Genomic DNA, 14,650 nt, shown 5'->3' on the forward strand with positions numbered 1-14,650 from the left:
TGTCTTCCATTTGGTAACAAGTTTGTGGTAGGAATTCGAGTCCCTACAAGCTAATTGTTTCAGACACATCTGAAGCCAGATGACAGTCCTCAGTCAAATACTACTCACTAGAGTGAGACTGTTCATGTTGAATCAGCCTCCCAAAACTTACCAAATCGTCCTCAACTTGACTCTGTTCTAGACAGAGCCTGTTTATAACTGGAAAATTTCAAGATCCTTTCTCCTTTTGTACATTTGGCCAATATTAAAACTGTTCACATTCCCCTGAAAACATTTATAGAAGTAAAAATGTTTCAAAATAATTAACTTTTAGTGTGGGTTGTTGTTCGACAAAGAGATCATTTTTTTCTTGCCTTTCTAAATAGGGATCACATTTCGTCATCCTTTAAAAAGTGCCTCTCTTGTGGAACCATCCGTTGCATAAAAGCAGGGATTGGATCTCCCTTGTTCACAACAGTGATCCAGTGTCTGTGAAGCCCTTAATGAATGGAACTTAAAATCAATGAGAGAGATCATAAAATATTTTCCAATAAAATAGCTCAAAAATTTTTTATACTAAATAGAGCGTTCAAACATTTTGCAAACCTATTGATCGCAAAGCAGTTAGAGCTGTTTTTGAAAGCTCAATTTATCCATTTTATGAAGAGCTCTTGAATAATTATTCTGGGTATACTGTTCTAGGTGCTGAGAATACCACACTGAATAAACATGAATAAGGCAGATTTACTCATGGAGTTTACAGTCTAGTGAGGAAAGTTGACTACAACCCAAAGTACAAATAAACAAAATAACGTCAATTAGGATGTGGTGTAGGAAAAAAATAATAAAGTAGGGCAAAGGTGAAGAGAAAGGCAAGGAGAAGGGATGATGGTGTGCATTATTTTGTATATTGTAGCTAGGTAAGGCCTCTCTTAGCAGATGATATTTGCTCAGAGACCTGAATGGAGTCAGGGAGGGAACCGTGCATATATCTTGGGGTAGACTATTTCAGACAGACAGCAGTAAGAGCAAAGGCAGAAACAGACATATTTAAGGAACTAAAAAAAATCCTGATTTGACTGCAAAGCAGAGTAAGGAGAGTTAGAAGGATGATGTTGGAAAGTAGCCAGCAACCAGATTACTTAGGTCCTTTTAAACTTGGTGAGGTCTGGGGGCACCTGGGTGGCTTAACCCGTTGCGCATCAGACTTTGGCTCAGGTCACGATCTCATAGTTCGTGAGTTTAAGCCTCGTATTGGGCTCTCTGCTGTCACCACAGAGTCCTCTTTAGATCCTCTGTCCCTCTCTCTCTCTGTCCCCCACCCCGGTCCTCTCTCTTTCTCAAAAATAACCATTAAAAAATATTTTTAACTTGGTAAGTTCTGAAGATCCTATTTTGATTAATGTGGAATTTCCTTAAAAGTTTTGGGGTAGAGGAATAAATGATGTTATTTACATTTTAAAAGATTTTGCTGCCTTTTGTGTGAAATAATCAACTGTATAGAGGCAAGAGTGGAAGCTGGGAGACCATTTAGAGATGATTACAATAGTTCAGGTGAGAGACGATGATGGCCTGGTCTAGAATTCAGGTGATGAGAGATTGAATTTTACAGGTTTTTTTTCTCTGACATTTTATTATGAAAAATTTCAGACATACAGAAGAGTTGAAAAGCTGGAAAATTGAAAGAGTGAACTAGGTTCTATAGTTAATATCTTACCATATCTGCATATCATATAGCCATCCATCTTTGTATGTATCCATCAATGGCTCCTCTTTCCTTTACGCATTTCAAAGTAAGTTATAGACACAATACCCTTCACTGCTGAACACTTTGGCAATTTGCATATAGTTTAAAAGTGATGTTGTCAGACTTGTAGACCAATTGGATGTAGGGTGTAAAGGTATGAAAGGAATTGAGATGGTTTCTAGGTTTTTGATGGGAGCAAAACCCTGTTGATGAGGAATGGGATTGAGGAGGAAACTAAGTGCTTTGCTTTGCACCTGTTGAGACTGAGAAGCCAGTTAGACATCCAGGAAGGGTAGGCAGCTAGATTAAAATATTTGGGGCTCAGCAAAGACAGGGGAGCTAGAGAATCAATTTGGAGTCAGTAGCTTGAACAACACAGCACAGACACCTGCACAGTCAAAATTCCAAGTATAACTGACTCCCTAAAAACTTAACTACCAATAGTCCTCTATTGTCAGGAACACTCATATAATATACACTCATATGATATGGAAGACTTACTCATATAATATACACAGTGGATTAACATACATTTTTTGTGTTATGTGTATTATACACTGTACTCTTACAATAAAGTACACTAGAGAAAAGAAAAATTTTTTTAATGTTTATTTATTTTGAGAGAGAGAGAGTGCATGCACGTGCAAGGGGGGGCGGGACAGAGAGAGGAGGGAGAATCACAAGCAGGCTCCCGCTGTTAGTATGGAGCCCAACACAGGGCTCAATCTCATGAACCGTGAGATCATGCCCTGAGCTGAAATCAACAGTCAGATGCTTAACCGGGCACCCCAGAAAAGAAAATGCTAAGAAAATCGTAAGGAAGAGAAAATACATTTGCAATACTGTGCTGTATTTCTTGAAACAAATCTGCGTATAAGCAGAGCCACACCGTTCAAGCCCATGTTGATTAAGGGCGAACTGTATTTACAGCTCAGGACTAAATGAGATTACCTAGGGAGAAAGCGTGGATATACGAGAGAGGAGAAAAAGTTTAAGGTCTGAGCCTGGGGGCGTCCCAACATTTGGAAGTTAGAAAGAGAAAGAGGATTGAGAAAATGAGACTGAGTGAGGCCAGTAAGGTAAAAAGAAAATCAGGAGAGTGGAGGGTCTCCAGGAGTGTATTTCAGGAAGGAGGGATTGAGAGAATACTGCCAAACGGTTGAAATGGTAAAGACTAAGATTATTGATCACGGAAGCTGGCACCATGTCAACCGCTGAAACTCCGAAGGCTAAGTGCCTGGCACATAGCAGATGTTCAATGAGTGAATGAATGGAGATCTTTGGTGATCTTGATAAGTGGAGCGGTTGAGTGCAGTCGTGAGAACGAAAGTCTGATTGGAGAGGCTTCAGGAGAATCAGAGGTGAGGAAAGCAGGTACAGTGAGCAAAGACAATACCCAAAGAGATTTCCTAAGAAGCAGAGCAGAGAAACCGGACAGTATCTTGAGGAGGTTGTAAAACCAAGGGAAATTTCTATTTTTGAATAATGAGAAGTATTGTAGCATGTCTTATGCTGATGGCAATAATCCAGTAGAGAGGAGAAAATTAACAGTGAAGGAGGAAGTAGCAAAGATTGTGGAGTGATGGCCTGTGCAGGCAGGGAGTGACAGCATCCAGGGCATGGGTGACACAGTCTGTTCTACAGAAACAGGGAGGAATACAGACTATAAGGAGACATATGCAAATAAGTTAATAGATATAGTGGTCGCATGTTCATTCTCTTGCCTATCCAACAATAATTTGTTGAGCATTTACTTGTGCCAGCCAAGCAGTGTTTTAGGAAGTGGGACTTCAGCAGTGAAGAAACAGACAAGAGCCCCTGCCTTCATGGGGCTTAAACTCTAGTGGCAGGAAGATAGACTATATATTTGGGTAAATCAGGTGCTGCGAAGGTTATGGAGTGAAATAAAGCCAGGAAGGGAATAAGGAGCCCTCTAAGGGAGTCATTTTAATTTTTAAAATGGTAACTGATGATTTAAAATAGACTGGCCAGGGGACATTTTGATTACTTCTACTTGTCTCAGTGAAATAGAAAACCAGACAAGCAGCAGAGACTGGGGACAGGGAAGAAGCCATTGGGAGTGCTGGAAATTTGAGGCAAGAGATGCATTTGCTCCCTCCAAGAGAGAAGAGTGAATGGTCCAGAGAAATGTGAAAGATGAACGGAACGTTCAGAGAAGGGGTGAAGGATATAGAGGAGTTTCTTGATGACAGACTGAATTCTTGAGAGGACATTGGGAGCCTTTGGGTATCAGGTGGGATGAACAATTGTCCTGGTGGTGAACACTGAGGTCTCAGGGTGACTGAGGTATATAAGCTACGACAGGAGGTGTCCTGATGGTCTCGTAAAAGGGGCAGGGTGTGGATAATCTGCACTGGTCCTAACTACTGCCTGAGATGGGTCTCTGTAGCCGTTTGTATCACTGATACAATCACTGTTTCTGCGGGGACACTATGGGTGGCCATCCTATTGGGAGCAGGAAGAGCTCTCTGTGGTTCTCTTAAAACCCATTGTGAGGGGCGCCTGGGTGGCGCAGTCGGTTAAGCGTCCGACTTCAGCCAGGTCACGATCTCGCGGTCCGTGAGTTCGAGCCCCGCGTCGGGCTCTGGGCTGACGGCTCAGAGCCTGGAGCCTCTGTCTCTGCCCCTCCCCCGTTCATGCTCTGTCTCTCTCTGTCCCAAAAATAAATAAAAAAAAGTTGAAAAAAAAAAAAAATTAAAAAAAAAAAAAACCCATTGTGATCAGTGTCACAGGGTTGGAGTAGGGCAAGCGTCCCAGGAACCACTGAACAGGAATCCATAATTAAGTCTATTTACAGAAGGAAAATGAAGATTCATGTTCAAAGTCAATAGCTATATCAAAGGCGCAACAAAACAAGACAAAGCAAACAAAAACATTCTGCTGTTCACATGACAAAAGTTAATCAGAAATTAACAGCATTTGGTGCCTGGCTAGCTCAGTTGGTAGAGCCTGTGACTCTTGTTCTCGGGGTTGTGAGTTCGAGCCCCACATTGGACATAGAGATTACTTAAAAAATGGGGTAAGGTCTTGAACAGACATTTCTCCAAAGAAGACATACAAATGGCCAAAAGGTATATGAAAAAATGCTCAATGTCCCTAACTGTCAGGGAGATGCCAACCAAAGCCACAATAAATATCACCTCTCACTTGTCAGGATGGCCACTATCAAAACGAAACAAAACAGAACAAAAGACAGCAAATGCTGGCAAGGCTGTGGAGAAATTGGAAATCTTGCACACTGTTAATGGGTATACACAATGGTGCAGCCACTGTGGAAAACAGTCCGCAGTTTCCCCAAAAAGTTAAAAATAAAACAGCACTATGACTCAGCAGTCTCACTTCTGGGTATTTACGTGAAAGATTCATTTCTGAGTTGCCCCCAGTGGCCTGGTCTTCCACCCTAACTTCGCCTTAAAATTTCACCTCTTTGTAACACCAGAAGAAAGGGAGGAAAGGTTTGAATCATTCAATATGACATCCTTAGAACAGTCTAGTGTGTGGTGAAATATCTAGTGTAGGCATCTACTGGGCAAACGAATTTGAGAATTGAGGCAATTATCTGGGTTATTCAAGTTAAAGAACAATTTTGCTTCAAATAGTATATGATTCGGGAAAAAGTGATCTTAAGAAAAGCTTTCAGGGGCGCCTGTGTGGCTCAGTCAGTCGAGCAGCTGACTTCGGCTCAGGTCACGATCTCGCGGTCGGTGAGTTCGAGCCCCGCGTCAGGCTCTGTGCTGACAGCTCGGAGCCTGGAGCCTGTTTCGGATTCTGTGTCTCCCTCTCTCTGGCCCTCCCCCATTCATGCTGTCTCTCTCTGTCTCAAAAAAAAAATAAACGTTAAAAAAAAAAAAAAGAAAAAGAAAAGCTTTCATTACCTAGAAAATAAACTTTAATTCTTCACATGAAAGGCAGATGTTTGGAGAAGACCACAGTCATATTTTTTCATAAATATTCGGAGTATTTACTTCATAACTGTACAACTCGTACCACCCTCCACAAGATGGCATGCAAGTTTATAACATACTTTAGCCAGTAGTCATGCTGTTGCAGTCTTGTAACAAAGAGCAACGCGGAATAATTATACAATAAATGATTTTGCCTTACAAATGGCAAATGTATACATTCTAATAACGTTTCCTATAGGTAAATGTTATTGGCTTATAAAGACACTTACAAAGACACGCATATTCAAGGGTCATTATTTGAAGGCTATGAGCATAGAGATCAATAAGTTCAGTCTATTTACAAGACAGATGAAGATTTGGCAATGACCAGCCTGTTCCAAGTCCACACTGTATTGAAGACCCAAAACGACAAGGCAAAACAAACAAAAATGTTCTGCTATTCATGTCGAAAAGACATTTTTATGACACTAAGACGGGAATTGGGAAGAAAATATTGGTTTTTTTGGAGGATTTACATCATTATTTTTAAGTATCCCTGAAAATGTTTCTTGGAACAGCTGGGAACTAGCCTGGCCATTCATCCTGAATACGACTGTGGTTCTTCAACTTTGCTGCAATAATAGAATCACATGGTTTTTTTGTTTTTTTTTTTAAGTTTTTAAATGTTTTTATTTATGATTTTGAGAGAGGGAGAGAGAGAGAGAGCAAGCAGGGAAGGGGCAGAGAGAGAGGGGGAGACACAGAATCTGAAGCAGGCTCCAGGTTCCAAGCCGTCAGCACAGAGCCCGATGCGGGGCGTGAACCCACAAACCGTGAGATCGCGGAGCAGAAGTCGGACGCCTAACCGACTGAGCCCCCCAGGTGCCCCTCACATGGTTTGTTTTTAACAGAACGCAGCTGCCAGGGCCCCTCCTCAGAGAAATTAAACCAGAATTTCTGAAGGTGGAGCCCAGGCACCAGTATTTTTGAAAAGCTCCGCAGACATTCTAGTGGTACCTTAGACGCCCAAATTCATGGACAATACCGTGATTTTCTGCTCGTCAGCTAGTGGCAGGTATCATTAATAGAATGTAGTACTTTCCCCTGCGGAGCTCACAGTCTTTCCCAATGTCATGCTCCACGTAGCCCTTCCCAATCTACTGAGAGTTGAAATGAAGCCGATTTGCTATCAGAATTGTCAAAGAATTTGGGACAGGATTAAATGCTACTCCCACATAACGTGGCTGGTTTCTTCATGTGCTAGCTAACACTGCTTTCTAGCATGATTCAGCCAAGAAACTGTTCCAGCTGCTGTAATGAAGGAAGTTTTAGAGACTGGAGTGTATGATATCTGTGCTCTCTTCCCAGATACCTGCGGACCGTTTCTGTGTTCTGTTCTCTCTCGTGCCAACCTCCATGTGCTTTTGGTTCCTTCAGCAAGAGGAGGGCTGTCCTCGAACTTTTCTTTCACTTCAAAGGGGAGGAAGTACCTGGAAATTTGTGTCTCCTGGGGTGGCCCTTTACCACTGAATGAGGGGTGAGGAGTAGGGAAGCCCAGCCTCCTTTTCCTTGGGTGGGGACAACTGAGAGGCATAAGGTCCACAGTGAGCTCCCTCAAGGAATCAGGCTGAAATTGCTTCAAAGGAACTCAGAGGTAGCACTTTTGCTTGGCTTTCTCCTCTTCTCTGTCCTAATTCCCCCACCTCCACCCTAGTTTTCCTGGAGCGTTTAATTAATAAGTCACTTGCACATAAATTTTGATCTCAGTATTTGTTTCTCGGGGGTCCCCAAGACAATGCCAAAACCTAAGGCCACTGGGCTGAGCATCAGTGTAAACCAGGCTTGAAATCATGCAGCGTTAACCCGTCTGGAGAGAACCTTCAAGAGTATGAACAATGCTGTTTTGCCCCCATCCATGAAGAATGTGGGACCTGAATAGACCATTGGATTGACAAGTAAGAAGGGGTAGAATGTGCTCTCTCAATAGATCTCAGACTTGGTGGCACTGTGAAATTATCTAAAGAGTTATAAAAAAAATACAGATGCTCAGGTTAGACCCCCAGGGACTTTGATTTCATTAGTCTGGGATGTTCTGGATAGTGGAACATTTAAAACTCCCAAGGGAATCTATTGTACAGCCGAGATTGAGAATCACTTTATTTTTATTTTAAAAAAATTTGTATGTTTATTTATTTTTGAGAGAGAGAGAGAGAAACAGAGGGGAAGGGGCAGAGAGAGAGGGAGACACAGAATCCACAGTAGGTTCCAGGCTCTGAGCTGTCAGCACAGAGCCCGATGCGGGGCTTGAACCCATGAACCATGAGATCATGACCTGAGCCAAAGTTGGATGCCTAACCAACTGAGTCACCCAGGCGCCCTGAGAGTCATTTTAAAAGAACCAACTTTTAGAGACACCTAGGTGGCTCAGTCGGTTATGCATCCAACTCTTGATTTCGTGACATCAAGCCCCAAATCAGCTCTTTCGTGTTGACGGTATGGAGCCTGTTTGGGATCCTCTCTCTCCCTCTCTCTCTCTGCCTTTCCCGCGCTTGTGCTCTGTCTCCAAACAAACAAACATTAAAAATATAAAAGAACCAAATTTAGAATGCATAAACATCACTGTGGTTAGCCTGTTACAAATTCATGTTCCCAGGCCTCTGTGCCCCACTATTCTGAATGAAGTAGATTTGCATATCAAATAAATATTTTTTGAAATTTTCATAAAAGTAGCGATAACAGTATAATGCATTCCCATTGAATTATCAGCTTCAACAATTAACTCATAGATGAAAGTTTTAAATATGCATTTGGTCCACGAGCCACAGGCTGAAAAACACTGCAAAAATGGTTTGTAAAGATTCCTTTTCAGAGGCTGTAATGGCAGCCAGGTGAACATTAAACACCTGGGTAAGTCCAACAACTGGCTTGGTTCAGGATGGCAAATCCATTTCAACTTGCACATCCTGTGTGATTGATGGGTAGATGCTCTAAGGAGTGCTGAGAAGAATTTTGAGGCTGAGGGTAGATTCAGCTAGCCAAGTTGTTATAGCGAACGCTTGCACAGGGGTCCCTAAATTCAGCTAGTCATTGGGACAATGTATTTATCACATGTGGTTATTAAGGCTTTGTTCTAGGAAGAATAAGGACTCTAATAGTCCAGTTGAGGTGTGCAGGTAGCAAGCATTCTTATTGCTTGTAAAGCGAACGTAAGAGAGAGCTCTAATACTCTGGGGGAAACCAAAAGTGATCTCATGTGAAACTTCAAGGACAAACATCAGTCCCATGGTGCTTCTGCTGAAGACAGTGCTCACGGCAATGATGCTTTCTGCATCATTCTAGGATGAAAAGAAAGATTACACTAACATAATGAATGATTCGTTTAGAATCACATCTGTGCTTACAGTTTGAAAATATTTTCTGGAAAATGTATCTCTCCTATAAAGGGTTTTGTAGGCGATCAGTGATAAGCTGATATTTGTGCTTTAAGAAAAAACCTCACAGAATATCTTGTTATACAGAAAAAATTTAGCTCAGATCGTATTTCTGTACTAATTTCCTTCAAGAAAGTATTACCTTGGTCCGACTATGAAAGCAGACACAATATATCAGCACATGAGCTCAGATCCTCATGTTGGGAAGTCTAGGTTAAAATATTTAGGTTTTAGGGGTGTCTCGGTGGCTCAGTTGGCTGAGTGTCTGACTCTTGGTTTCAGCTCAGGTCATGATCTCACATTTCGTGGGATCAAGCCCCTGAGTTGGGCTCCGCCCTGGCAGTGCGAATCCTGCTTGGGATTCTCTCTGCCCTCCCCTGCTCACTCTTTCTCTCTCTCAAAATAAATAAATAAACTTAAAAATACATAGTTAGGTGTTACCATTTTCTGGCTTTTGACCTTGGGCAAGTCTTAAGCTCTCTGTGCCTCAGTTTCTTTGTTTATAATGGGGCTAATAATAGCGTTTACTTCAAAGCTATTATGAAGTTTAAATGAGGTAATATATTAAAGGACCTAGAATAGTGCTTGGCAGGTAGGACTTAATAAATATTAGATCATGCCATTAGCATTATTCTGTGGTAACATTTTTTTCCTCTTATTTTCCCCCCACGTTTCTGAGTACTCTTTCTTATTTTCTTTTTTCATTCATCCTCCTCTGTTGGATCTTCAAATGCTGAAAGTTTCTTAGGGCTCCACCTTCCCTTCCCTCCCCTTCCCTTCCCTGCCCTGCCCTTCTTTTCCTCTGTAAAGTGTAACACCAGATTGTTCTGTCACTATGTCTTCACCTTAGATTCTTTAACACCCACTGAAAACATTTAAAAACAACTTTCAATACGATGTGTTAAAAACAGAAATATGGGGGTGTCTGGGTGACTCAGTTGGTTAAGTGTCTGACTCTTGATTTTAGCTTAGGTCATGATCTCACGGTTTATGTGTTTGAGCCCCACATCGAGCTCTGCGCTGACAGTGTGGAGCCTGCTTGGGATTCTCTCTCTCTGCCCCTCCTAGCTCGTGTGAGCACTCTCTCTCTCTCTCTCTCCCTCAGAATAAATAAATAAACGTTAAAAAAATTGAAATATATACTGCCTTTCTCCCAGGAGACAGTCTCCCACGAGGAAGACAATATAACATTACGACTCTAGAGTCAGAAAGACCTGGGTTTGAGTTTCAGTTTCTCCACCCACTATTCTTAGACCATTTTCTTAATGTTTGTAAGGCTCAGCCTCCCCCACTGTAAGATGGGGCTGAGGAGAGGACCGATCTCAGCATTATTTTAAGGATTCAGTGAAATAATTCATGAAAAGTGCTGAGCACAGAATCTGGGCCACGGTGACTGGTAGCCATCACAGTTGTTGTTTTTATTCCCCCTGATGCTAACAACACAGAAGACTGTAGTTGTGGTTCCCCGTGGCTGTCTTGAAGCACTGAGGTCCTACCTCTTCTCATTGGGTCTGGCCTCCAATTCGGGCTCTGGCATTTCTCATTCCCAAGCTTCTCTGAGAACAAATAGTCATGAACAAGGCTTTCAGAGAAGGGAATAAACTGGATTTTGAAGATAAGTCCATCCAGAAGGACAGAAGACTCCCCTTGCTATACATTCTGTCTCCACTGTAAGCTTTCATCATGGCTCTGAGCTTGAGAGTGGGGCCGCCATTGCTATTCTTATGGATGGATGCTATTCTTATTTCTTTACTAACCGATGGTGTTATTATAGATCAAAATTAATCTAAGTTGTCTGGCCCCACAAAGAGTTAATTTCTTGTCCTTTGGACTGCCTTTCTGTTCAGGGGATTGTTCATTTGGGTGGCTTTCCCAGTGATGGCCCGGGCTGCCTAGCAACTACCAGCTCCAGCCTTCCCCAAACAACTGCAGGGGTTGTTCGTATCAGTGCTTTCAGGTTTTATTGTTTTTTTTTAAGACGATCTCATTTTATGAAAAATTAAACCTCATAAAAACACAGCTTCTCAATATATGCTGATCCCAAACAATTGTTGGCAACTGGGTAATACCGAAATTGAATTGGGAACTGCCAATTCCTGAGTGGCTACAAACATAAATGCGGGTGTCTTTAAAAAAAGATGATATATATTTGTATCTAATGGGACCTAGTGCTTGCGAGCACTCTCGGGTAGGGTAGTCACCAACCATTCTCCGACCTCCCGCCATGAAATGGGCATCATTATTCCTGTGTTCGCCTTAAAAGTAAATATGTGATGGATATTTCTGCAGTTCCCGAATGCTAATATTCTACAACACTGTTGAATAGAAAAAGCAGAAATCAATTCCATCATAGTTATATGTGTAGCAGTGGATGGTATGAATTTAAATTAATCAGAACACGATGATTCATCAGAAAATTGATAGATTAAAAGGTCACTAATTTTTCCAAATGATTTTTAGGCTGCTTTGCAATCCTTCTGGGTTTAATCTTCTCGATTAAATTATCTCTGGGTCTACACAATTATTAAGTCAATAGGCTCAGTATAATTAACTCCTGATACTAATCCCCTCATGGATTTTTGCCCCAGCTTTTTCTAATCATTTGATTTGCACCTAGTCTAGAAACCTTGACCTCACCTGCCCTCATTGGCAAAAAAGATTGTCTTTGGGAGGCAATGCAGAGAGGCACTATGTAAAAGCTCAGGTCTCAGACTGGGAGCAGACTGCTTGAACTTTTTAAGCCTCAGTATTCCTATCTGTGAAACAGGGATAATGTCAAACCTACGACAGAGTTATGAAAATTAAAAGACAATGTATTTGAAGCATTTAACAGAATAACTAAGAGATAGTATGAATCAAAGTCAATGAGATGATAAGAAAAAAACATCTTGATAAAATATTGCTTATACTTATGCACATAAGATAAGATGAACAGATGCCCCAGTATTTCAATTTTTCTCTTTTATAGCTCCCTGTCACCCCCCCCCCAAGCCCCCCAAACAAGCATATCTTCAGCTCCAGCAAATAAACAAACAATCTCTGAGTTCTCATTAAATAGCATGTTTCTCTCATTATAATTCCTTTTTATCTACTTGTAGCTTTGGCTAAAGTAAGCGAGAAATATTCAGGTAACATACTGAATGTAAGAGATTATGAAGATCCATTTTTAATATTTAAAGGCAGGTTGTCTGGCCTGAAGTCAGTTGAACGGAGTATAATTTCATCATCATTATTATTGGTAAACATTTCATGAGCACCTATCGCATGAGAAAGGGGAGAGACCAGGTGGCTCAGAACACAAGAGATTTCAGGCCTGCTTCATGAGGGTATGCACAATGTCTCTAGGGAACTAGTTGGTTCTCTGCAATCTTTTGCTTTTTCTTTACTGTCCTATAAACAGTACTTCCTTTCCCCGGAGGGCTCGGGCTTCATAATCAACAGCATCGGAACAATTTCTACAGTAGCAGTTTTTGATTTTGAGAGTGAAACTAGAAGGTAAATACTGCTACTGGCTTTTCTTTCACTGAAAATATCTTTTTTTGATTCATAGTTCCCTCTTCAAGACTCTTCCCCCCATCTGGCCTTAATGTTCAATGACGATGCTTTTGGCATTGTCTTCAACATGAACTCATCACTTAAACTATAATTGCACAATTGCTTGTTTGGGTATTCGATGTGGCTATTTGGACCCCTCTCTCCATCATCCCCTTTCCACTGAGCCAAGCACCAAAATGATTTCCGCAGTGGTGTTTGCCACCTGCTGTAAAGTGGGCGTTTTTTAAATCTGGGTAGCTGGGACACAGAAGTCATCCACAGTGTAATCCAGCAACTTTGAAAAGCTAATGGATTGACATTTTCTCTTCTTTCTCCCACATCTGCCAAATGGGTAGCCATTGGGAGCATACTTATTATTTCTATTTTTATAATGGTTTTTATGATCCTCCCCCCTTTCCGTCACAGGTCTGCTTCAAGGCGCTTCACAGGAAAAGGAAATTTCCTAAGTGTTAGCATCTTTAGTAAAAACAGATTCAGGATTCAAAAATGGAATATGCTTTCTCTTGCCCACATCATAAAGTCAGCGGGAGAAGAGCACTCCTAAATTTGTATTATCTTTATGTATTTTAGGGTAGAAAAATTAAAAAGTCTTTATTTTCCCTTGCTCTGAAACTCCTCTACCTCATCTGATCTCATAAATATTGCTGGGCATAACAGACAATGTCGATCACAATTTCCTTTTATTTTGGCCTGGTATACCTCATGGAAAAGTGATTATGCCCATTCTAAGATGTGCACAACCTTAGGATTTGTTAACAAATAGGAGTAAAGATCATTAATGGAGTTTAAGAAATTAACTTTTCCCCTGACAAGTAAAAACTAAAGCTTTCTCTTTGCTCGTATGTTTGGAATCAGAGGAAGCTCTGTTTGCAGAAGTAGAATAAATAATTATTTGGCTAATGTTCTTTTCTTTAAATTTTTTTAACATTTATTCCTTTTTGGAAGACAGAGAGAGACAGAGTGCGTGTGGGGGAGGGGCAGAGAGAGAGGGAGACACCAAATCCAAACCAGGCTCCACGCTCTGAGCTGCCAGCACAGAGCCTGATGCAGGGCTCGAACTCACAGACCACGAGATTATGATCTGAGCTGAAGTTGGATGCTTGACTGACTCAGCCACTCATGCACCCCACATGTGGCTAAAGTTCTATGGAGAGCACACCATTGCTTAATTTTCTTCTTAACTCCAGAGTTTCTAGGGTCACTAGTGAGAAGAAAGAGAATTTTGGAATGCCTCATTGATTTTTATCCACTCCCTCCCTTCAAAGGAGATCCAGGGGCCATGGAATTGCTTGTCCAAATCCTGATGAAAGAGATTTCAGCAAGGCTCATTTCTTCCTTACTGTCTTCTGTCAACTCTCCAGCCCTCAGCTAGACCAAACATAATTTGTAGTCTTTACGGCTGCGGGATCTTCCACATGACTTATTCCCTCCATTCTCTTATACTTGAGACTTCTGAGAATTATTAAAGAAACACCTTTATTCTTGAACGCGTACTGGCTTTTTGATTTTTGTCAAAAGTTATCTCACAAATAATCATCTTCCTTTAGGAAAAGTTACAGACTAAGAGGAAAATTGAGAACCGGTTTAATTTTTAGGATAAAGAGAAGGAAAACAGTAATTTTGGTCTCAATCATCAGCACATTTCAAGCTAACATGTGACTAACTGTCCTGGTTTGCCTGGGACTGAGAAGTTTCCTGGGATATGTGTGGGACTGTTGAAACCACAGTTTATGGACGTGAGCATTAATCTTTCATTGGAGTACATTTGCTTTCCCCATTTTGAGCACTATCTGTCCTCAAACCCACAAGCATCTCTGCTAAAATGAAAACTCTTTAATCATCTAACCATCCTAATATTTCCACATAGTCTATTAAGCTGTTTTGAAGTGTTCTTACACCTCCTCCTTTGCCTTTGTCAATCAGTTTTCAATACTGAAGAGCAGACATTTAAACGTATGAACCCCCAGCCATGGCTTTGTTTTCTCTACCATGCTAAGGGATTCCCTTCCCTTTTTTATTATTGATGGGGATTC

The sequence above is a fragment of the Puma concolor genome, chromosome A2, assembly GCF_028749965.1.
Source record: "Puma concolor isolate L17-30 chromosome A2, mPumCon1.1.hap2, whole genome shotgun sequence".
NCBI lineage: Eukaryota > Metazoa > Chordata > Mammalia > Carnivora > Felidae > Puma > Puma concolor.